This window comes from Hyla sarda, chromosome 3 (assembly GCF_029499605.1).
Source record: "Hyla sarda isolate aHylSar1 chromosome 3, aHylSar1.hap1, whole genome shotgun sequence".
NCBI lineage: Eukaryota > Metazoa > Chordata > Amphibia > Anura > Hylidae > Hyla > Hyla sarda.
The window spans coordinates 66,630,406-66,654,805 of NC_079191.1; the positions used below are offsets into that span (position 1 = coordinate 66,630,406).

Here is a 24,400-nt window from a genome sequence, read left to right on the forward strand (position 1 = left end):
GCTCCACAGGAAGTTATTTTCTTTTTGAATTTCTTTCCAGTCTGACCACAGTGCTCTCTGATGACACCTCAGTCCAGGTCAGGATCTGTGCAGAGCAGGATTGGTTTGCTTTGGGGATTTGCTTGTACTCTGGACAGTTCCTGACATGGACAGAGGTGTTAGAAGAGAGCATTGTGTTCAGACAAAAAATAAATTTAGAAAGAAAATAACTTCCTCAGTATACAGCAGCTCATACGTACCGGAAGGATTAAGATTTTTATATAGAAGAATTTTACAAATCTATTTAACTTTCTGACACCAGTTGATTTTTCCACCAGAGCACCCCTTTAACCAGCAATCTATACTGGTTTGTTTTTGATTTTTTGTTTTTTGGAACAAAAAACACAATAAAAACCATTCTTCTATAAACTATCCAAATGGATGTGCTGTCAGATAGGTCCAGTAACCGTAATTATTCATATTTACAAATATCAATGATCCTATAAAATAATAGAGGTCCAGTTCCACATCCAAACCTTCTGAAAAATGAGCATCAAGCCTACTACCACCCCCATTTTTCTAATTTAATAGCTCTTGCCCATCAAATCGTTTGGATTTTTATCATGATGGTCTGAAAAATGTACCAAGAGATTATGCATAAGAAGTTTTCTTACAGTGGGGATCAAAAGTTTGGGCACCCCAGGTAAAAATTTGTATCATGTGCATAAAGAAGCCAAGGAAAGATGGAAAAATCTCCAAAAGGCATCAAATTACAGATTAGACATTCTTATAATATGTCAACAAAAGTTAGATTTTATTTCCATCATTTACACTTTCAAAATAACAGAAAACAAAAAAATGGTGTTTGCAAAAGTGTGGGCACGTTGCAGAATTGATAGCATGCACTGCCCCCTTTGCAAAGCTGAGACCTGCCAGTGTCATGGATTGTTCTCAATCATCATCTGGGAAGACCAGGTGATGTCAATCTCAAAGGTTTTAAATGCCCAGACTCATCTGACCTTTCCCCAACAATCAGCACCATGGGTTCTTCTAAGCAGTTGTCTAGAAATCTGAAACTAAAAATAGTTGACACTCACAAAGCTGAAGAAGGCTATAAGAAGATAGCAAAATGTTGTCAGATGTCAATATCCTCTGTTAGGAATGTAATTAAGAAATGGCAGTCATCTGGAACAGTGGAAGTTAAAGCAAGATCTGGAAGACCAAGAAAAATATCAGACAGAACAGCTTGCAGGATTGTGATAAAAACAATTCAAAACCCATGTTTGACTGCACAATCCCTCCAGAAAGATCTGGCAGACACTGGAGTTGTGGTACACTGTTCCACTATAAAGAGATACTTGTACAAATATGGTCTTCATGGAAGAGTCATCAGAAGAAAACCTCTTCTACGTCCTCACCACAAAAATCAGCGTTTGAACTTTGCAAATGAACATATAGACAAGCCTGATGCATTTTGGAAACAAGTTCTGTGGACCAATGAGGTTAAAATTGAACTTTTTGGCCGGAATAAGCAAAGGTACGTTTGGAGAAGAAGGGGAACAGAATTTAATTAAAAGAACCTCTGTCCAACTGTTAAGCATGGGGGTGGATCAATCATGCTTTGGGATTGTATTGCAGCCAGTGGCACAGGGAACATCTCACGAGTAGAAGGAAAAATGGATTCAATAAAATTTCAGCAAATTTTGGATGCTAACTTGATGCCATCTGTGAAAAAGCTGAAGTTAAAGAGAGGATGGCTTCTACAAATGGATAATGATCCTAAACAAGCCTCGAAATCCACGGGGGATTACATCAAGAGGCGTAAACTAAAGGTTTTGCCATGGCCTTCACAATCTCCTGACCTCAACAAAATTGAAAATCTATGGATAGACCTTAAAGAGCAGTGCGTGACAGAGAGCCCAGAAATCTCAAATAACTGGAAGACTTTTGTAAGGAAGAATGGGCAAAGATACCTCAAACAAGAATTGAAAGACTCTTGGCTGGCTACAAAAAGCGTTTACAAGCTGTGATACGTGCCAAAGGGGGCAGTGCATGCTATAAATTCTGCAGGATGCCCAAACTTTTGCAGACGCCATTTTTTTGTTTTCTGTTATTTTGAAAGTGTAAATGATGGAAATAAAATCTAACTTTTGTTGACCTATTATAAGAATGTCTAATCTGTAATCTGATGCCTTTTGGAGATTTTTTCCTTGGCTTCTTTACGCACATTAATATAAATTTTTACCTGGGGTGCCCAAACTTTTGATCCCCACTGTACATTATTGATATCGTCTTCCAGTCTTATTTTGTCTTATTTTCCAGTAGACCACCTGAGTGGTCTGGCAGTCAATAAACTCATACATTTCTATTTGCCCTATCCTTCTGCTAAAATTATTATTATTATGTTTTATTTTTTGGACTTGAGCGTTTTACATATTTTACATTTTTTGCAAGGAAAAAGAAAGAATCCTTAAACGGTACCCTTCTAATAACTTGGTAACAGAAAGTTATACAGATTTTTAAATTACTTCTGTTTAAGAATCGTAATCCTTCCAGTACTTATCAGCTGCTGTATGCTCCAGAGGAAGTTGTGTAGTTCTTTCGGGTTTGACCACAGTGCTCTCTGCTGACACCTCTGTCCATGTCAGGAACTGTCCAAAGCAGTAGAGGTTTGCTATGGGGATTTGTTCCTGCTCTGGACAGTTCCTGACACAGACAGAGATGGCAGCAGAGAGCCCTGTGATCAGAAAGAAAAGAACAACTCAACTTCCTGTGGAGCATACAGCAGCTGATAAGTACTGGAAGGATTAAGATTTTTTAATAGAAATAATTTACAAATATGTTTAATTATTTGGCACCAGTTGATTTAAAAAAATTGTTTTCCACTGGAGTACCCCTTTAATAATACATTGTATTCTATTTTCTACCTTCTCATTATATAGCTTTGAACCATTCTTTAACCACTTCAGGACGCAGGGCGTATCCATACGTCCTGCATCTCGAGTCCTTAAGGACGCAGGGCGTATGGATACGCCCTTGGGAATTGCGGTCCCCGCCGCTAGCCGGTTGGGGACCGGATCGGGATGCCTGCTGATATCATTCAGCAGGCACCCCGGCACATCGCTCAGGGGGGTCCTGAGACCCCCCCATGTCGGCGATCGGCGAAAATCGCATGTCAATTCTCTCCAATTTTCTCCAATTTCGGGCTGATCTGGTCTCTGGTGAACCGATCACCCAGAAAATAGGGCTGATCGGAGTTGTGAGCGACAGCCCCGATCAGCCTAAGGGATAGGAGTGAGGTTGCAGAGCTGCGATCTCCTCCTATCCCCTGCCATTAGTCAGAACGGAGTTCTGACCAATGGCAGCGCAGGACAGGGGGTTGCCATGGCAACCCCCCGTTCTGCCTGCCCCTGGATATCGAGGGGATCGTGGGAAGAAGATGGAGGACTTTCCCCACAGGAGAAGATGCCTGGGGACTCGGGATCTTCGCTGGAGACTGCTGGATACTGGATCAGGTAGGGAGTCGACGGTGGGGGGGGGGGGGAATTGAAAGTGAAAGTAAAATGATCTTTACTGTGGCAACCACTAGGAAGGCCAAACTGCAACTTCCAGAATGCCCATACAGCCAAAGGCTGTCTGGGCATGATGGGAGTTGTAGTTTTGCAACATCTGGAGGGTCACAGTTTGGAGACCACTGTTACAGTGGTGCCCAAACGGTAGCCCTCCAGATGTTGCCAAACTACAACACTTAGCATGCCTGGACTGCCCAGGCATGCTGGGAGTTGTAGTTCTGTAACATCTGTCCCTTCAGATTTAGCAATTTTCATGACAATTTTGAAAATTGCTGCTCTACTTTGAAGCTCTCTAATTTTTTCAAAAAGCAAAAATATGTCCATTTTATGATGCCAACATAAAGTGGACATATTGTATTTGTGAAGAAAAAATAAATGTATTGTGAATATCCACTTTCCTTACAAGTAGAGAGCTTCAAAGTTAGAAAAATGCAACATTTTCAAAATTTTCATGACATTTTGGGATTTTTCACCAAAAAAGGATGCAAGTAACGCCGAAAATTTACCACCAAAATAAAGTAGAATATGTCACGAAAAAACACTCTCAGAATTAGAATATTCGGTAAAAGCGTTTTCGCGTTATTAATTCGTAAAGTGACGGTGGTCAGAATTGCGAAAAAGGGCTCAGTCCTTAAGGTGAAAAAGGGCTGCGTCCTTAAGGGGTTAATGATTTCAGATATCTTATACAGTATCATTGCCTTACCAATCACACTATGGGCCTAAGCATTGGCCAGTGTTTATATAACCCCTTAACCTCTTAAGGACCAAGGACGTATGAGTATGTCCTTGGTCCCGCACCCGTGATATAACGTGAGGTCCCACGGTGACCCCACATCATATCACGGCGGGCACTTGCTCTTTATTTTAGATAGTTATCCATCCAATTATGCACAGACCCATTTTCACTTTGTTATGCTCCTTCACTTGCTGTATTTTCATGTATAGCTCACATTCTCACGCAATTGCGTTAGGTTGCACATAGACACAACCACTTATGTCCCACATTTAATCTCACTTTTATTTGTCACTACATGTATAGATTAATCAGATGCATCATTGTTTTTCAGTGTCTATTTATTCATTCAAATCTTTTGAATTCCTCCCGGTGGTGGTAAGTGTTCACAGTTATGATTTGTGTTTTCTTCACCTTTTTCTTTTTTCACTCCACTTTCTCTTCACTCTGTGGTGCTTACCTGTCCATTCTTGTTTATGTCTATGCAGTCTATGTCTGTTTGTTATTAAGCACATGCGCAGGCATTTAGTCTCCATGACTACCACGCCGACATCGGCAGCCTCGGGCAGTTTACACTGACTTGCGGCGGCTAGGCACCGCATGTCAGTAATATACCATGGCTGCATCCGGATATGGTCGTCCCGTGACCTCCACTTCAGGTTTGGAGTCCGGATACGGAGCGGTGATATACACAGCTTGCCCGCGCGCCGGAAATTGATTACCGGTACGGGCAGCGGTACCATAGGATCCAATCACCCACGCTGACACATGTCCACACCCAGCTGCAGGTGATCTATTAACTATAGCAACCGTCATATTACCGCCCATGATAGGCTTACTTGTTCCATATATACTGCTCCCAAACCATTCAGAGACACGTCCCCTGACGAAGCCATTGTAGCGAAAACGCGTTCGGGGAAAGGAGGTGAGAGACGCTCCTCATGTGCATGGGTCATGTATATTTTCTGATTCAGTTATCATGCTTAGTGATGTTCCTGCACTCTTATGCTGGTGATACATATTGTTATGGGTCATATACATTTTCTTATGTAGTTGTAATATTCCGTGATGTTCCTACATTTTTATGCTAGTGATATATACTTTTTTTCCAGCTTTTTTTTTACACAGTACACATCATCGTTGTGATGTGTACTATGAAGAAAAAAAAAAGAATATTCATCATTACGAATATATGACGCTATATTCTAAATATTCGCGAAATCGCGAAGGGACGACATTCGCCAAAAAAATTAGCATTTTAAATATTCGTGCTCAACACTACTTATGAGTTAAATCTATAGACAATGTACAGATTGCTACCTGCATACTTCTGGTGTATTTCCCGTTCAGTAATCTTATAATAATGTAAATCCTCTTCAGGAAGACTTGAGAACCACAAAGCTCAGGCAGAGTCGGAACATTCCTCTTCTTTTTCTACAATCAATGGGTTTTTGCTTACATTTCCTCTTCCATTAAATGCTAAAACATTTTAAGATAAGTAAAAACCAGCACATTTGTAAGGAGAAAGCACATATAATCCCTTAATGTACATTTCCCTAAGTGCATTGTGTAGCAGTTTGTAGACTATTTACTCAATATATGGTCTCCAGAAACTTCTTTGACAAAATAGTTGAAAAAAATTGTGAAAAGTTACCGAGACTGAAAATACAAAGACATGGAAAGTTTTTGCTCATTCCTTCACATTCCAACTTGATGGGAACCTTTTAAAGCATATCCTTCATATTGACTGTAATCATCTAGATCTAACTAATATTTAAACACACATAAGTCTTAAATGAGGGGCATGTACCCGTGGGCACATTCATCTGATGTCAACTACTTTCCCTGGTTTTTATTGTTAAAACAACAGTTTCCAAGATAACTTGGCCTTAAAGGGGTACTCCCTTGGAAAACATTTTTTTTAAATCAACTTGTGCCAGAAAGTTAAATAGATTTGTAAATTACCGTACTTCTATTTAAAAATCATAAACCTTCCAGTACTGATCAGCTGCTAAATGCTCCCCAGGAAGTTCTTTTCTTTTTGAATTTCCTTTTTGTCTGACCACAGTGCTCTCGGCTGACACCTCTGTCCATTTTAGAAACTGTCCGGAGCAGGATAGATTTGCTATGGGGATTTTCTCCTGCTCTAGACAGTTCCTAAAATGGACGTATGTGTCAGCAGAGAGCACTGTGGTCATACAGAAAGGAAATTCAAAAAGAAAAGAACTTCCTCTGGAACATTAAGGGGCTAAAATTGTCCTCTACTGACTCTATAACTCTTTTATTTTCTGTATCTGAAGCTGTATGAGGCACATTTTTTGCACTGTGATCTGTAGTTTTTATTGGCACCATTTTTGTTTTGGTAGGGCTTTTTGATCACTTTTTTGTATTATTTTTTTCTTGTATATAAAGTGACTAAAAAATCAGCAATTTTGGACATTGGTATTTTTCTGTTTACGCTATTGACCTTGCAGTTTACTAGCTACAAACTTTGTATTGCATTCATTAACCTGTTCAGGACATGGGGCGTATGCATATGCCCTGCATCCCGAGTCCTTAAGGACGTAGGGCGTATGCATACGCCCCTGGGAATTCCGGTCCCCGCCGCTAGCCGGTTGGGGACCAGACCAGGATGCCTGCTGGAATCATTCAGCAGGCATCCAGGCACATCGCCGAGGGGGGTCCTGAGACCGCCCCATGTCGGCGATTGCAGAAAATCACATGTCAATTCAGACATGCGATTTTCTGCTATTCCGGGCTGATCGGGTCTCTGGTGACCCGATCACCCGGAAAATAGGGATGATCAGAGTTGTCAGTGACACCCCCGATCATTCTGCAGGATAGGAGCGAGGTTGCAGTGCTGTAATCTCCTCCTATCCCCTTCCATTAGTCAGAACTGAGTTCTGACCAATGGCAGCGCAGGACAGGGGGTTGCCATGGAAACCCCCCATTCTGCTCACCCCTGGATGTCGGGCAGAACGGGGGGGGGGAGAAGTTGGAGACTGGTACCTTACCTGAAGATGGCGTGGGGACCAAAGATCATCATGGAGACTGCAGAGATCCCGGCTCAGGTAGTGAAACGATGGTGGGGGTGGGGGGGGGGGGATGAAAGTGAAAGCAAAGCGATCTTCACTGTGGCAACCACTAGGAAGGGCGAACTGCAAGGCCGAACTGCAAGTTGTAGTTTTGCAACATCTGGAGGGTCACAGTTTGGAGACCACTGTTACAGTGGTGCCCAAACGGTAGCCCTCCAGATGTTGCCAAACTACAACTCTCAGCATGCCTAGACTGCCCAGGCATGCTGGTAGTTGTACTTCTGTAACATCTGTCCCTTCAGATTTTGCAATTTTCATGACATTTTTTAAAGTTGCTGCTCTACTTTGAAGCCCTCTAATTTTTTCAAAAAGTAAAAATATGTCCATTTTATGATGCCAATATAAAGTGGACATATTGTATTTATGAATAAAAATAAAATGTATTTTGAATATCCATTTTCGTTACAAGTAGAGAGCTTCAAAGTTAGAAAAATGCTAAATTTTCGGGATTTTTCACCAAAAAAGGATGCAAGTAACGCTGAAAATTTTCCTCCAAAATAAAGTAGAATATTTCACGAAAAAACTATCTCAGAATCAGAATAATCGGTAAAAGCGTTTTAGAGATATTAATGCATAAAGTGACGGTGGTCAGAATTGTGAATAGGGGCTCAGTCCTTAAGGTGAAAAAGGGCTGCGTCCTTAAGGGGTTAAACAATGCTGTCCCATGGAAAAGAATTGATCAATGTTATCAGTTGGTAATGTTGCCTGCACAATTGGAGCGCCGATCGGATAAGCCAGAGACATCCGCTCATCCTTTCAGCTGATCGGGACCAGGGCCGGACTGGCCTACCAGGATACCTGAAAAATTCCCAGTAGGCCGGCTGCCCTGTGGGCCGGCAGTGTCTGGAGCGCAGGCTGCCTGAGTCCCAACAAGTCACTGTGTCAGCCTGTCAGCAGTGTCAGGACCTGTGTGCACTGCAGCTGCAGTATGACACACAGGTCCTGACACTCCTGACAGGCTGATACAGTGAGCGGAGGTCTGGGGCTACAGAGTCTGTACAGAGAGCTGTAGAGACAGGACCCTCACCTCTACTGTCTGCCTCCTCACTGCTCCTCCTGACCCCTCCTATTATGTGGGGGTTGCAGAAAGGGGAGACCTGTTATGTGGGGGTTGCAGAGGGGGAGACCTGTGGTGTGGGGGCTGCAGAGGGGGGGACCTGTGATGTAAGGGGCTGCAGAGGGGAGACCTGTGATGTAAGGGGCTGCAGAGGGAAGACCTGTGATGTAAGGGGCTGCAGAGGGGAGACCTGTGATGTAAGGGCCCGCAGAGGGGGAACCTGTGATGTTATGGGCTGCAGAGGGGGACTTGTGATGTTATGAGCTTCAGAGGGGGGATCTGTGATGTGGGGGGCTGCAAAGGGGGGACCTGTTATGTGGGGGCTGCAGAGGGGGGACCTGTGATGTAAGGGGCGGAAAAGTGGAGACCTGTGATGTTAGGGGCTGCAGAGGGAGACCTGTGATGTGGGGGGCTGCAGATGGGGGACCTGTGATGTTGGGGGCTGCAGATGGGAGACCTGTGACTTTGGGGGGCTGCAGATGGGGGACCTGTGATGTTGGGGGTGCTGGTGGAGAAAGGAGACTAGTTATGTAGAGGCTGGAGGAGGGGGACCTGTGATATTGGGGTCTGGAAAGGGGATACCTGTGATATGTGGAGATGGAAAGGGGACACCTATGATGTGGGGGGCTGAAGAAGAGATACCTTTGGTGTAGGAGGCTGGAGACGGGGGACCTGTGATGTGGGGGGCTGGAGAGGAGATACCTTTGGTGTAGGAGGCTGGAGACGGGGGACCTGTGATGTGGGGGGCTGGAGACAGGGGACCTGTGATGAGGCAGGACCTGTGATGTGGGGTGGGGGGTAGGTTCTGGGGAGATGAGACCTGTTGTTACTACTTGTAAGGGTATGTTCACACTATGGATAATGAACAGAATCTCCACTAGCAGAATTCCGCGAGCGGAGATTCCATTCTGGCGGCCGCTGCCGCAATACTTCGGTGGTAAGACAGCGCGGCACAGCGCCATCACTATTGACGGCTATGCAGTGTTCGCGGACTTCCGTGCAAAGAATGAACATGTTCTTTCTTTGCGCGGAAGAATTTCAGCGGCGGAATTGTCCGCCGCTGAAATTCAGCAGTGTGAAAGGGTTTAGCAGAAGACCCATTCACACTGATGTTTATGTTCACAGCACGTAGTTCCGTTTGCGGCATTCTGCTCACAGAATTGTGCGGGAATTACGCAGTGTGAACATACCCTACGGGAGGGGCACTTTGGTTCTCTTTTATTTTATTTTATTTTTTTTTTTGCAATTTAAGTTGTTTATTCATTATTATTAAATAGCTATATTTTGTATATTTAACTACAGTTAAGGGGAACCTGTTATCAGTTTTATGCTGCCCCAACAGCGGGCAGCATAAAACTGATGCTGGCATCACAATACCATGACACTGTGAATCACACTGAGACACAACAAAGTAATTTTAGTTTGAAAATGCCACCGGAACCCTTGTAATTAGTCTTCGGGGTGGGTCTGAGCGGGGCAGGTGACACATATCTCCCTGTATCCGTAGTCTCCAAACTGTGGATCTCCAGCTGTTGCTAAACTAAAACTCCCAGCAAAACTACAACTCCCAGCAGGCACAGACCATTGTTCGAACACCTAGCAGTCCACTGTTTGGAGATCTAGGGGAGATTTCTCAAAACCTGTGCAAAGGAAAGTTGCCCAGTTGATTGGTGAGTGCTTCCAATAATTTTCTACTGTGAGACTGTTATGCTTACTGCTATAAACTATTGGGATTCAGCACCCTGTCTATATGCAGGAACCTGCAAAGGCGGGAAAAGGTGTTTCCTGTACGTGCATTGGTTAAAGGGGTACTCCGGCCCTAATACATCTTATCGCCCACTGGGGCGAGCCCTCTTTTGTGAGCTCTCCGAAGCACTGGAGGCTCCGAGTGTGAAGCGTGACGACCACGGGGCCAGAGTATTGTGATATCACGACTCCACCCCGTGTGACGTCACGCCCCGCCCCCTCAGTGCAAGTCTATGGGAGGGGGCGTGATGGCCGTCATGATACTCCGACCCTGTGGTCATCACACTTCCCACTCGGAGCCTCCGCAAAGGTGGGTGCGGAATGACAGATTGCGGGGGTCCCCAGCGGTGGGACCCCCGCGATCATATATCTTATCCCTTTCTTTGGATAGGGGATAAGATGTATTAGGGCTGGAGTACCCCTTTTAACAAGTCCCTAGCAGGTAGTGTTGGGCTTTGTAGTCATGACCACTGTGTTTTCCAGTGTCTCCCTATACACAGTTAGAGACAAGAGAGACATGTCAATCAAGCTGGCTTGGCATGGAGCAGCCGCCAGGACCCGCCAGAACCTGCCCCTGTGACTATTTACCTGTATTCTGGTAGCATTTTTAAACTATGTCTCAGTGTACTGTAATTCATAGTGTCCCGGAATCGTAATGCCTGCACCAGTGTTAGCCTGCCCATGGTATTTTAACCCTATATAGTATCTACTACAGGGCACAGTCACAATATAGTTCTCTTGTAGAGGCATGTCAAATTATATGCCAGGCTTCCCTGTACTTCCCTGTAGCCAGTGGCTGCCACAATGACGCAATGCTGTGGGGCTGGTATGATAATTTTTCCAGGGCTGGTTTTTAGTCCCAGTCCTGCCCTGATCGGGACCCTGCGATTTCGTTGCAGCTGTCCTGTTTAGTATTCTGCAACATTATTTCCATGTTTTAGATGCCGCAATCAACTTTGATCACGGAGTCTAAAGGGTTAATGCTGGATATCAACCCGAACACTATTATCCGACATTAACTGGAGGTCCTGGCTGCTGACAGCAGCTGAGACCCACCAGGAATAAAGTACCCTTAAAGAGTACCTCTCACCAAACTAAACTTTTAATATATTGTTCCTTATGTTATTATAAGACACTTTGCTTAAAAAAATAAATAAAAATAAAAAAACGCCACTAGGTAGCTCTGTTCTGGTCCCAAACTGTTAATTTGGTCTCCACCTAGACTTGCAGAAGTCCAAACTCAGGAAGTGCGTGGGGACATGGGGAGTCACAGCTCTTGTAGGCTTCAGTGACGTCACCCCTGCTGGGGAACCTCCACTTTCTCCTCACACAATGTGAGCAAGGGGAAAGGTATGATACACAGCTTTGTAAAGCTTGAAAACATTTTTTAGGGCAGGAGGGGTGTTAGGAGTAGTTAGTGAATATAATCTAATTTAGTTTAGAAAATATGGTTCGATGACTGGTACTCTTTAACTACTGAGCGCATTCCAGTATGCCCAATGTCCTGAAGGGGTTAAAGATTCATGTTTTTTGGATATGGATTAAAACAATAACAGCATAAATACCCTGGCAATAAAAAAAAAAAAAACAGACTAGTGGTGGGGAGAGGAAGGGGCAGAGGTCTTCTCCTAGATATTACAAATTAAAAGCAAGGGTGCAATGTATTTGTTGGAAACAAAGGAAAAATACACTTTGGATCATCTTATTTACACAACTACCATAGTTTTCAAATACCCTGTTAGGATTTTCTGACCCTCCACAGCCTGTGATTGGCTGCAGTGGTCACATGCTGCATGTCAAGAGGGAGCACCAAGTAAAACAAATATAAATATATAAATGGCCCATACAAAAAATATGGAGAAAAACTGTTCCAGGTTAAACCCCCCCAAAGGACGAGGGGGCACTCCCTCCGTCTGGAGAAGAAAAGGTTTAGTCTAAAGGGGCAACACGCCTTCTTTACCGTGAGGACTGTGAATTTATGGAACGGTCTACCTCAGGAACTGGTCACAGCAGGAACAATTAACAGCTTTAAAGCAGGATTAGATACATTCCTGGAACAAAATAACATTAATGCTTATGCAGAATTATAAAACTACATCCCTTTCCCTTATCCCCTTACATCCTTCCCTTCAATCCCCTGGTTGGACTTGATGGACGTATGTCTTTTTTCAACCATACTAACTATGTAACTATGTAAATGGTGAAGGACCCAAGAGCCAGTGTGACATTGTTGGTGGGGGTCACTAAAGTGAGTATGACTTCTTTAATTCTTGATGAGGCTTCCTTTTTTTTTTTATTACATAAATTTAGATGGCCGGACATCCACTGGCGGGCCTGACACGTCTGTTTAATAAACAAATAATGACTAATTTACCCTGTGGAGACATTACTGCAAGCCCCATGGACACAATGGACATCTCCTCACCCTATTCCTCACCCTATTATTTGTATGGTGTGGGTTAGTAAGCATGCTCTGTGACCTGTGCAGGTCATTCTATAGGGGAGGGAGACTGAGCTCCTATTGTGTTATCTATATATTGGTGTCAACTTTCACTGTAATGTTGTACTAATCACTTTCCAGTAGCCTGCTTCTTATCAGCAGAGGCAGCACAGGAAGTGTCAACTTAAAGGGGTTATCCAAGAAAAAACTTTTTTTTACATATCAACTGGCTCCAGAAAGTTAAACAGATTTGTAATTTACTTCTATTAAAAAATTGTAATCCTTTCAGTACTTATGAGCTTCTGAAGTTAAGGTTGTTCTTTTCTGTCTAAGTGCTCTCTGATGACACGTCTCTGGAACCGCCCAGTTTAGAAGATGTTTGCTATGGGGATTTGCTTCTAAACTGGGTAGTTCCCGAGACACGTGTCATCAGAGAGCACTTAGACAGAAAAGAACAACCTTAACTTCAGAAGCTCATAAGTACTGAAAGGATAAAAAAATTTTAACTTTTTTTAACTGTTTAACTTTCTGGAGCCAGTTGATATATATATAAAAAAAGTTTTTTTTCCTGGATAACCCCGTTAAAATTAGGTTAGTGGCCTGGCCAGAAAGAAAACTGCAAGATTTCAGGATAATTTGATAATAAATATTAAAATGGGGAAAAAAAAACACCAAAAATACTTAAAAGCATACCTGTCATATCACAGAAAAAAATAATGCTTATATATATCATTCACTAGGTCATTTGAATTGCTTTATATGCCTAATTTATGTATCTAGATTCTGTATTTGCCTCACAAATCCCTCTGTTCTGCTGCTCACTCATTCTGACACCCACTGCTCAGGAGGGGGGGTGTCCGAAGCAAGCACTGAGCCCGCACTCACTCACCATGCATTCACTTCCTCCCTGAGTTTGCTGTGCTGAGTCTCTTCATCCAATCACTGCAGGCTGTAGACTAATTAACATGACAGGAGTAGGCACAGAGGAGTGCTAGTCCTGCCCTCACTTCCTGGGCTTTGTCCCACCCTGTGTTTTAGCTGGGACAACGATGATGCTGCTGTCGGACAGGATTGTGTTTTGGATGGTATGGGGACCGCTATTGGTCTATTTTATAAGCCATAAGTTCTAGAAAAGAAGATACATTTTCTTATGAAGTATATTAAAAAGGTTAACGCTTTGTCAAGATTTACAACATATAAAAAGTTTTTGATTCTGACAGTGCCCATTTAAGGTGCCAACAGCATATGGCAATCACTGGGTTAAACTTTCTACATGTGTTGCAACAAATAACACCAGTGTACTTGGCAGGCAAATGATTATAGAGTCAGAAAATACTGTATTTTATTTCAAGTTAAACAAAATTGTTGTACCCTTTTGACCAGTGCTAATGAAGGCTCCGTGTTATTTCAGCTTCTTGCATCCATCATTAGGATTAAAAACATGTGCTTCAAACTGGGCCATTAAACATGAAGCGCACTGTACTAAACACGCTCACTGAATGGCCCTTGATGCTGCGTGCATGGAACTGTAATGGTTAATTACAGCATTAGGTTAAAACAGAGTAATAAGAAGATATTGGGGGAATTGATCACTGTATTTACACAGCTTTTTATTTTGTACGTTTATAGCAAATTTTTGCGCAAATGGCAATTTGTGCAAAAATGTTGCAATTTTTTCACTACCACACCTCTTAAGTTATTTTATAAAGATTATAAAATAATTTGACTTTTGCACGGGTAGCTGATTTATCAAATCCAACAATATTAATTTGTCAAAAAAATTTGCACAGACTCGCTCCAGCCTGGACCACATGTGAAAAAAATATAACTTGATTTACAATCATAAATTCCCCCTCCATTTAATTTTAGGGTACACAATTATAACATGGACATACATTTCATAAAAAAATGTATTTGCCATATTTAGATTATGAGTATCAGATTAAAAGATCGTCTTTTTCCAGAAACATCGCCATTCTCCTCCATAATCTATTGTGGTAATAGGCTTTGTTCACACAATGTATTTTTTATTTTATTTTTTAAATGTGTCTGAAAAATTGCCAAAAATGTTCACACACACCCTGTTTCCCTGAAAATAAGATTGAAGAAAAGTGGATTCTTTAGTCCCCCTCCCTCATCTCACCTGATATTCCCCACCCCCAATGAATACAATTTTTTTTCTTACAGCCTGCTGCTGCTACTTACTCTTACTTACTGTCACAGAGCGAGCAGCAGACAGTAGCTTTTACGTGTGTGGCGGCAGCAGCTGTGATGACGAGCGACATACCCCTGCGCAACATAAGGGGCGTCACTCATCATCCAGAGAGAGCCGGTCACAGCTGACTGTTGACTCTCGCTGCGGCGGCAGCTCACTGTTGAAGCTTGCTGCAGCCGCAGATCAGTGCCGCGACACTACAGAAAAATCTGACGCATACTGGTACTGAATTTTCGGGAAGGGGGGGGAAGCATTATTTTCAGGCGGGGGAGGCATTATTTTGGAGGGGAGGTCTTATTTTCGGGGGTGGTGGGGGGGTGGGGTTCGTCTTATTTTTGGTGGAGGCCTTATATTTAGCCTTGATTCAAAAGGCACAATAAGCCTTATTTTTGGGGGATGTCTAATTTACGGGGAAACACGGTATTTGCTAAATTAATGTATGGGAAGTGGTTGTCTGTGCTCACAGTGTGTAAAAAACGGATGCATTTACATTAAATATTTCTGCCCATGATATGATCACCCTAACTTTTAAAGTCCTCAAAACTATAGCATGTTGGTTCTTAAAGGGTTATTGTCATAAAAATAAAAAAATAAAACTTTTGACATGTTGCTCAAACATATCAAGTTTTTGATCGCACACAGTCTCACTTATGATGCTCTCTACAATTATGAGATATAAGCCGAGAAATTAGGCAGAATTGCACTCAGGGAGCAGAGCCCAATGCCGTCCGCATTCCCAGCTTATATCTCATAAGCGGGTATCGACAGTAACACCTGGTGCAATCAAAAACTTTTGACATGTTTGAGCAACAAGTCAAAAGTTGTTTTAAATGAAAGTAACTCTTGGTGTTCTTCCTTGCTGGTAGAATCCTTAGGCAATAAACTGGTCAGTAGTTATTTCCTTAAAATGACCACCGAGAGAAACGGTAGTTTGTAGGTCACACATATTAGGCTACAGATATGTTGATTCTAAGTTTCCCTAGAAATATAATGTACAACACATATCGGCAACACAACTGAAGGCTGAAGACCGTGCAAAGAGGGCCCCGAACAGTGATCGGACCGTAGGCAAGCAGACCCTTATCTACTATACTGCGCTGGAGTACCCCTTTAAAATAACAAAATATATAGATATTATAAGATCTAACCTATAGGGGGTCTTTTTTCATGCTTGAAGCTCACACACTATAGTTTGCCATTGCTTACAGCTGCTTTGTTCTGATTGACTGCCAACTGTTGATAACGTCACTGGGTATCATTATAAAAAGTGTGATCATACATGATTATAAGTGTGAAGTTTATATGTTGTATGGCCTTCTAGTGTCAGTAAAAACAAGGCCATTAGAACTGAACAGAGCTCAGTAGCATATATGACAGATTAGGTGCACAATTTAGGAAGGAATTAAAAGAACAATGGCGAAGAATGGGAATAACAAGTATAAAACAGCGATATCTACAGGAGTTGGATGATAAAATAATTTTTTTACATAGTCAAGTTAAACACTTACTGACACCCCTCCTCATCATTAATGCCTCCTTTTTTCGTAGTCATGTAGCTTATATCGCTGTTGATAAACTGTATTACTTTTACTGTTCTAAAAATCTGTTCTTTTGTTTTAGTGGTATGATATGTTAGACCTGATAGAGTTCCGGAGGGGAATGGTTCTCAGTGCTTGCCTGTTAGGAGCCTCTATGACCTGAGTTGCTTAGTTAATTACCTGTATTGAAAACAAAACGATGCCTCGTGTTATGAGTGCACCCCAAAATGTGTCATTGGTGTATAGATTTATTATTATTTTTTATCAACAAAGTCACATAAAAAATATTCGATTGAAATTTCCTTCCATGTGTCCGCAGTGCCTATCACAATTTGGTTGATGAGTTGATGGCTGTTTTAAGGTAAATTGATCGCAATAAGAACAAAAATTGCTTTTCAAAGATATCCATAGCCAAATAGGGCAACCTACCACTTGCCCCAAACCCCTATCCCTACCTACTTGGATGACCTGCCCTAAATGGTGGCCGCCAACCGGGCCATGGTCCCTAGTACACTGAACTATGTTTAGGGGTGTAAGAGTAGTCAGAACGGTTAAGCTCCAAACCAGGTCAGTAACACGCATGTAAGGTACAAAAGCATCAGGCAAGAGCAATGTCAGGAAACAGGCAAAGGTCAAGTCACAGGGGGTCAGCAAGGATAAACAGGCACATGAAATGAGTAAAATGAGTGATGGAAAGAACCTCTCTCACAAGCACAGGTATGTTTGTAACAAAACCTTTAATATAACAGCAGACCCTTTCACTAAGCAAGCATGGAGAGAGGGAACAAAAATACAAAAAAAAAAATATGTAATTTACACACATTTCTGTGAACCACTTCATTGAACACCCACCTTCTTCTACATTTGTTTTTCTTGTTTTTCTTTTTTTTTTTACAATAGGTATGCTTTAACAGTGAATGTTTTCTTTAAATCTTTTTATTGGAAAATCTCCCTAACATATAACAACACACATTCATAAAATACACACCTTCACCTTCAAATCATTGAACTTGAATCTATAAGGTCGTATCTGTAATAAATACATTTTCACAGTTCAATGAATATCGTCAACTACACAACTGGGATCTTTCATAGTGGAGACTAGTAGGTCTTTCATCGGCGGATCTTACCAGCCATAGTTTTTACAGCCAGGTGCTCCTCAAGGAGTTTGACATATGCACTAGGCCTGATACAAATACTGGAAAACCATAAAATAATATAGTTTATAGAACTAGAATGAGTGTGAATCATTATTTTTTTACGGGTACCACTTAATGTGCGGAGGGGATACTCTTTGCAAAATGTGGAAAAAAAAACTTTCCCTTTTATACTTATTCGGTCCAAATCTTAAGGTTTAAATTATTCTACTCTACAAACCGTCCTTCATATCTTGGCAGTAGTGATTTCCATTTTTTATTCCTTGGGTATCCATAATCTTATTAAAATCAAAAACACATGCCTTAAAGTTTATTCGACAGTTCAATTCTGAGAAGAGGCTGATACTTTATTACCAGATACAATAACAGTAACAATACAGAAGAATGTTGTTAAAACATTGAAGGTCGCACTTAAAAGAATTTGGAAAACGAGATTCTTTTTTAATTTGCAAATCATTATTTTTGAAGCTCAAATCTCTTGGTAGTTATTATGGGAAAAAAATAAAAAATGTTTTTCTTCTTTTTTTTCTCAGCCATCTTTTTTTTTTTCTTCTAACCTTCTTAGGTTGTGGAGTGGAGATAAAACCAAAAAACCTGGAGATTTAAAATAACTTTGGTTTGAGGGTTTTCACACTTATTTTTATCCCCTGTCTTAGGGTAAAAGGAATTTGTCTGTGGAAATATAAGAGCGATAGAATTACCCGAGATTTGTAAATGCTTCAAAATTCATGTAGAGGAACACGAAGTCTATAAACATCTGGTCAAGGTAATTCGCATTCCAAATACTATTTAGTAGCTTGCACGTTTGCTTATACAGCTATTAAAATATCTAAAGGAAATTAAACAAATATGTTAGAATTAGGGAAAAAATATTGTTTTACAGTTCTACGGTAAGTCAATAAGACAACATCTGGCCAATGACACTTGACTTTGATCCGTGAGTCCTATCTTTTATTTCGGTGCCACTAAATTAGGTCTTATATGAGTCACTGTTTTCCAAGATTTCTGGCCATAGAAATCTTAAGCCGAAAATGCTCCTGGCACGCCTGTCAAAGCAGAACTGCGGGGAGTAGTTTATTTTATTTTCTTTCACTGTTTTTTGGCCTATACATTGGTTTTTGGCTTCTGTATAGGTTTCTGTTTCGAGAAATTATCTCTTTCTGTAAATCTGAATTAATTGGTGAAATGAAGACTAAAAACTGCACGAATAAGTGTTTACTACGGCTTTAATCTGTTGAGATAAGAAAAGTATTGTGGAAATGTTTGGATTTTTACACACAAAAAAGAAATATGTGTTTAAAAAATTGAATCAATGAAAGTGAAAGTGAAGTTGAACATCACGAAGGTACAATGGGAGATAAAAATTGAAAATTAATTTCTTGCATATCTATATTTCATAATTTATAAGGATTTTTTTGTATAATAAATACAAATCATATTTGTTTAGAAATAAACAAAATGTTGTCTTCTAGAAAAAAAAGTGGTCAACAACTATGATCACATTCATATGGGACTTGCAAGGGTTAAAAAAGTGTAAAAAAATGTATACCCCTGTTCGCAGGATAGGAAATAAGTGTCAGATTGTTGGGTGTCCAACCGCCAGGGATACAGCATACATGTATCTCCAGCTTCCATATAGACATGTATGGAGGGGGCATGGTGACCACCACTTTGTGCTGTGGTCAAAACAGCATAATTCATGCGGAGAGGCAGGGCCCCAGGCAGGAGATTGCAGAGGGTCCCAGAAGACCCCCATGATCTGACACTTATCCTGCGAATAGGGGATACTTTTTTTTTGTACTGGACTACTCCTTTAACCTGTCCAGGGCAAAGAGCGTACAGGTACACCCTTGCGTCCTGGTACTTAAGGACCAAGGGCGTACCTGTACACCCTGGCCCCATTATAGGGGTTTAAACCATTCTCATGAGCGGAGAACGCTTCAAACCAGATGGGTCCCTGTTGCTATGGGCAGCCAGTACAGAAGGTTAATGCCAGGCACCGCTGATCAGGCTAATGACTGGCATTAACCCTTTACACACCGCAATCAGAGTTGATAGCGGTGTCTAAAGTGCAGAGTTAACGGTGTTGGTAGCTCAGTGGAGCTGATCGGGACATCTGCGGTGTAATCGCGGGTCCTGATCAGCTCAGTTGACGGCGGGAGGGCCCTCACCTGCCTCCTTGCTGTCCGATCGGTCCTCTGCTTCTCCCAGCCAGCCATGCAGGCTGGAGCAGCAGAGCACTGACAACACTGATCTAAGCTATGCTATGGCATAGCATTGATCAGTATATGCAATCAAAATATTGCATGGCATAGCCCCCTATGGGGACTAAAAAATGTTTTTTAATAAGTTAATACATTTTTTTTTAGAAGTTAATAAAAGGGAATTAACCTCTTCCCTTATAAAAGTTTGAATCACCCCCTTTTCCCATTTTTTAAATAAAATAATGTAATAACAAATAAACATAATCATATGTGTCCGAACTATTCAAATTTAAGGGTAGTTAAACCGCACGGTCAATGGCGTACATGTAAAAAAAACACCAAAGTCTAAAACTGCATTTTTGATCACTTTATCTACCATACAAAAAACTAATAAAAAGGGATCAAAAAGTCCAATCAAAATAAAAATGGTAACAATAAAAACTACAGATCACGGAGCAAAAAATGAGCCCTCATGTAGCCCCGTAAAAATAAAAAAAAGTTATAGGAGTCAGAAGATGACAATTTAAAAAATACTAATTTTGGTGCATGTAGTTATAATTTTTTAAAGTAGTAAATTAAAGTAAAACCTACATAAATTGGATATGCTTTTGACCATATAGACCTACAGAATACATTTTTACCAAAAATGACACTGTGTTGAAACAAAAGCCCCTAAAAAGTTACACATTTTTTTTTTTCTATTTCACCCCACAAATATATATTTTTATTTTAAAAAAGTAAAAAATTGGTGACGCAAAAAACAAGCCCTCTAAAGAGTTATGATTTTTAGAAGGGGAGGAGGAAAAAATGAAAGTTCATTAATGAAAATTGGCCTGGTCCTTAAGATCAAAATGGGCTTTGCCCTTAAGTGGTTAAAGGGGGACTCTGGTGGAAAACTATATATATATATATATATATATATATATATATATATATATATATATTTTTTTTTTTTTTATTAACTGGTTCCAGAAAAATAAATAGATCTGTAAATTACTTTTATTAAAAAAAATCTTAATGCTTCCAGTACTTATCAGCTGCTGTAGGCTCCACAGGAAGTTGTGTAGTTCTTTCCAGTCTGACCACAGTGCTCTCTGCTGACACCTCTGTCCGTGTCAAGAACAGTCCGGAGCAGGAGAGGTTTGCTATGGGGATTTGCTCCTACTCTGGACAATTCCTGACATGGACAGAGGTGTCAGCAGAAAATCATTTCTCAACTTCCACTTCCTCTGGAGCATGCAGCAGCTGATAAGTACGGGAAGAATTAAGATTTTTTAATAGAAATAATTTGCAGATCTGTTTAACTTTCTGACACCAGTTGATGAAAAATAAATAAATAAATGTTTTCCACTGAAGTACTCCTTTAAGGCAGTGTTTTCAAATGAGTTTGCCTCTAGCTGTTGCAAAATTACCAACTCCAAGCTGTATCAAGACTTGTATGAGGAAAAATTACAAGTTGTATTTTAGTACACCATTTAAGGGGTACTGATAATTTATTATATCACAATATTTATTTTTTGGAAGGTAAAAGAAAAAAACAGTAATTACGCAATTTAAAAAAAAAAATTTTACAGCACGAAATGACAGTCTGTTTTGTGCAGAGACTATTGGGAGAGATTGTTGTCTCTTGTGCTGTCTTCAGCCCGTGAACCACAATAAACTCAAGATTTTGTTTTCCTGATGTTGAATGCCGATGTTATTCCCTATGATGGATATCAACTATTTATAAGAAAAAACTTGCTTTTGTGTCACAGTATCCATAACATGTTTATACTTTATCGACTATATGAGGGCTTGTTTTCTGTCTGTCTAGTTGTAGTTTTATAGGTACCATTTTGGATAAAAAAAATTTTTTGATAGCTTGATTAATAAACAAAGAACAGAAATTTAAAGGGGTATTCCAGGAAAAAAACTTTTTTATATATATCAACTGGCTCTTATCAAAATTAAAATGGTACCAATAAAAACTGCAGATCACAATATAAGCACATTGCACAGAACATAAAATCCCCAAAAGTTGCCAAACTCCATTTTTTTATTCTATTGTGCCCATTGTATGGCATGAATAGCTCTGAGGGTCACGGCAGGTGGTGGATCCTTTGGGCCTGTGTGGATGATGACGTGATCCGTGCCAGGGAGCGGAGTCTAAGGTGCCGCTGGTCTTCACCAAAACCTGCCGCAAAGCAGGATTGTTTTTCTGCGGCATGCGGCACACAGGTTGCTGTCCCTGGCGCGACTCGTCCACACAGGTTGCCGGGATGTGGCCGGCAGCGGGGACATGACAAGAGAATGCTCAGGGCCAGCGTGTCTGGCTGGAGCGCAGTTGTTACCATAGCCTTCATTTTCCTGTGATGGGTCACAAGATTTTAGAGAGTGTTGGATGAGATTGAGGTCTATGCAGGCCACTCAAATGTCTCCACACCAAACTAGTCATATAATGCCTTTATGGATCTTTGTACACAGGAGTCATGGTAGAACACAAAAGGGCTTTCCTTATACTCTTACTATAAAATAGAAAGCATACAATTGCAGTGTCAATACTACTTTTCATTGGAAATAGGAGACATGAAACCAACCCTACGCCATATACCAGCCCTTTACTGGATTTTACAGAAAACACTATACATTCCAGTAGGTAGCTTACTCTGGGTATCTCCCAAATTGAGATGAGGCCACTAGAAAATGAAACACAATTCATTGCTCTAGGGAACACATTTTCATGGCTCTAAATCCAAAATCGTTCTTTACACCTCTTGCTTGGCATTGTGCGGGGTGATCTTAGGCAACTTACTGACCATGGAATAATTAGCATATCTCTAATAGGTAGCACTGAAAAAAACAGTTCTCATCCTTCTGAAGAGAGCTGGATTGTATACAAGGAAAGGCAGTAATAGTAATTTCCATAGTGTATTTGGATAAGGGTCTTTCTTGTATATTGTTCCTCTTATTTGCCAAAGGATTCAGCAACCCATTGATAGAGGTGCACAGGGGAATTCATCAAAAGTGGTGTAGGTGAATGTCTTTTTACCTCTGATTTAGTACATGGTGCAGGGCAAGTGATAAATATGGTGCTGATGATCACATTTCTTACTTCAGTACTCCCCTTTGTATGGTGATTCCTCTGAGACTTTTTGTGCGAGTCCCGCTGCAGCTGCCGGGGCTGCAATCACGCCGGAAGCATTAACCCCATAGATGCCATGATCAATCCTGATCACGGCATCTATGGTGTTGACAGGGGGAGCGTGCTTCCCCTGTTCATCAGCGGCGGCGCTGTGATGCGATCACAAGGTCGCCGTTGGTTGCTATGGCAGCAGGAGGTCAGATCATGACCTCCTGTCTGCCTGCTACGGAAGCCTGTGAGATCCACAGGCTGGATCGCACAGGCTGCAGTGTGTGCAGCTCATCAGGTCATACTGTGCTGCTGTACAAATGTATTGCAGCAGAGTATAACCTGTAAAAAAAAATTCTTCAATAAAAGTATGAAGTGTAAAAAAAGAAAAAAAGAAATGCCCCTTTCCCGATAAAAGTCATAAAAAAGATGAAAAACACAAATCATATACATAATAGGTATTGCCACATCCATAATGACGTGTACTGTAAAACTATAATGTAAATTATCCTGCACGGTGAACGCCGTAAAGACAAAAAAGCTCAGAAAAAGCGTTCTAAAGTTATTACCATTTAACCCCTTAAGGACCTGGCTATTTTTTGCACATTTGACCACTGTCACTTTAACCCCCTAAGGACTCAGCCCATTTGGGCCTTAAAGGGGTACTCCGGCGCTTAGACATCTTATCCCCTATCCAAAGGATAGGGGATAAGATGCCTGATCGCAGGGGTTCCGCCGCTGGGGACCCCCGTGATCTTGCATGCGGCACCCCGTTAAAATCTGACTACTGTCGATCACAGGGCCGGAGCATTGTGACGTAACGGCTCCGCCCCTGTGTGACATCATGCTCCGCCCCCTCAATGCAAGCCTATGGCCTATGCATGTCTAAGCGCTGGAGTACCCCTTTAAGGACTCTTTATTTATACATTTTTGTTTTTCCTCCTTGCTTTCTAAAAAGCATAACTCTTTTATATTTTCATCCACAGACTGGTATGAGGGCTTGTTTTTTGCGCAACCAGTTGTCCATTGTAATGACATCACTGATTTTAGCATGAAACATATGGCGCAACAAACAAAAACACCATCTGTTTTTGGAAATTGATAAGAAAACCGCAATTTTGCAAATTTTGGAAGGTTTGGTTTTCATGCTGTACACTTTACGGTAAAAAATGACATGTTTTATTTATTCTGTGGGTCAATATGATTAAAATGATACCCATGATTACATCATTTTCTATTATTATATCACTTTTTAACCAAATTAGTGCGTTTAAAACCCCTCTATTTTGCTGACGTATAACTTATTAATTTTTCTGTATAAGCGGCAGTATGAGGGCTCATTTTTTGCGCCGTGATCTGTAAATTTTTTTGATACCACATTTGCATGTATAATAAAACTTTAATACATTTTTTTATAAAAAAATGTTTTTATAAAATGTTTTAAAACCAACAATTTTAGATTTTTTTTTTTATGTTCATGCAGTTCACCGTATGGGATAATTAACATTATAATTTAATAGTTCAGATATTTAGGCACGCGTCAAGACCAAATATG

General features: G+C 41.0%; 1 long non-coding RNA gene across 1 annotated transcript in view; it reads left to right on the forward strand.

Annotated features, from left to right (window-relative positions):
• Nucleotides 1-4,793: 4,793 nt before the first annotated feature.
• LOC130360569 (uncharacterized) overlaps nt 4,794-24,400 on the forward strand; it is a 106,593-nt gene continuing 86,986 nt past the window's right edge. Inside the window, exons 1-2 of the long non-coding RNA XR_008890713.1 lie at nt 4,794-5,209; nt 18,189-18,298. This is a non-coding gene — a long non-coding RNA (uncharacterized LOC130360569). The remainder of the gene's footprint in view (nt 5,210-18,188; nt 18,299-24,400) is intronic.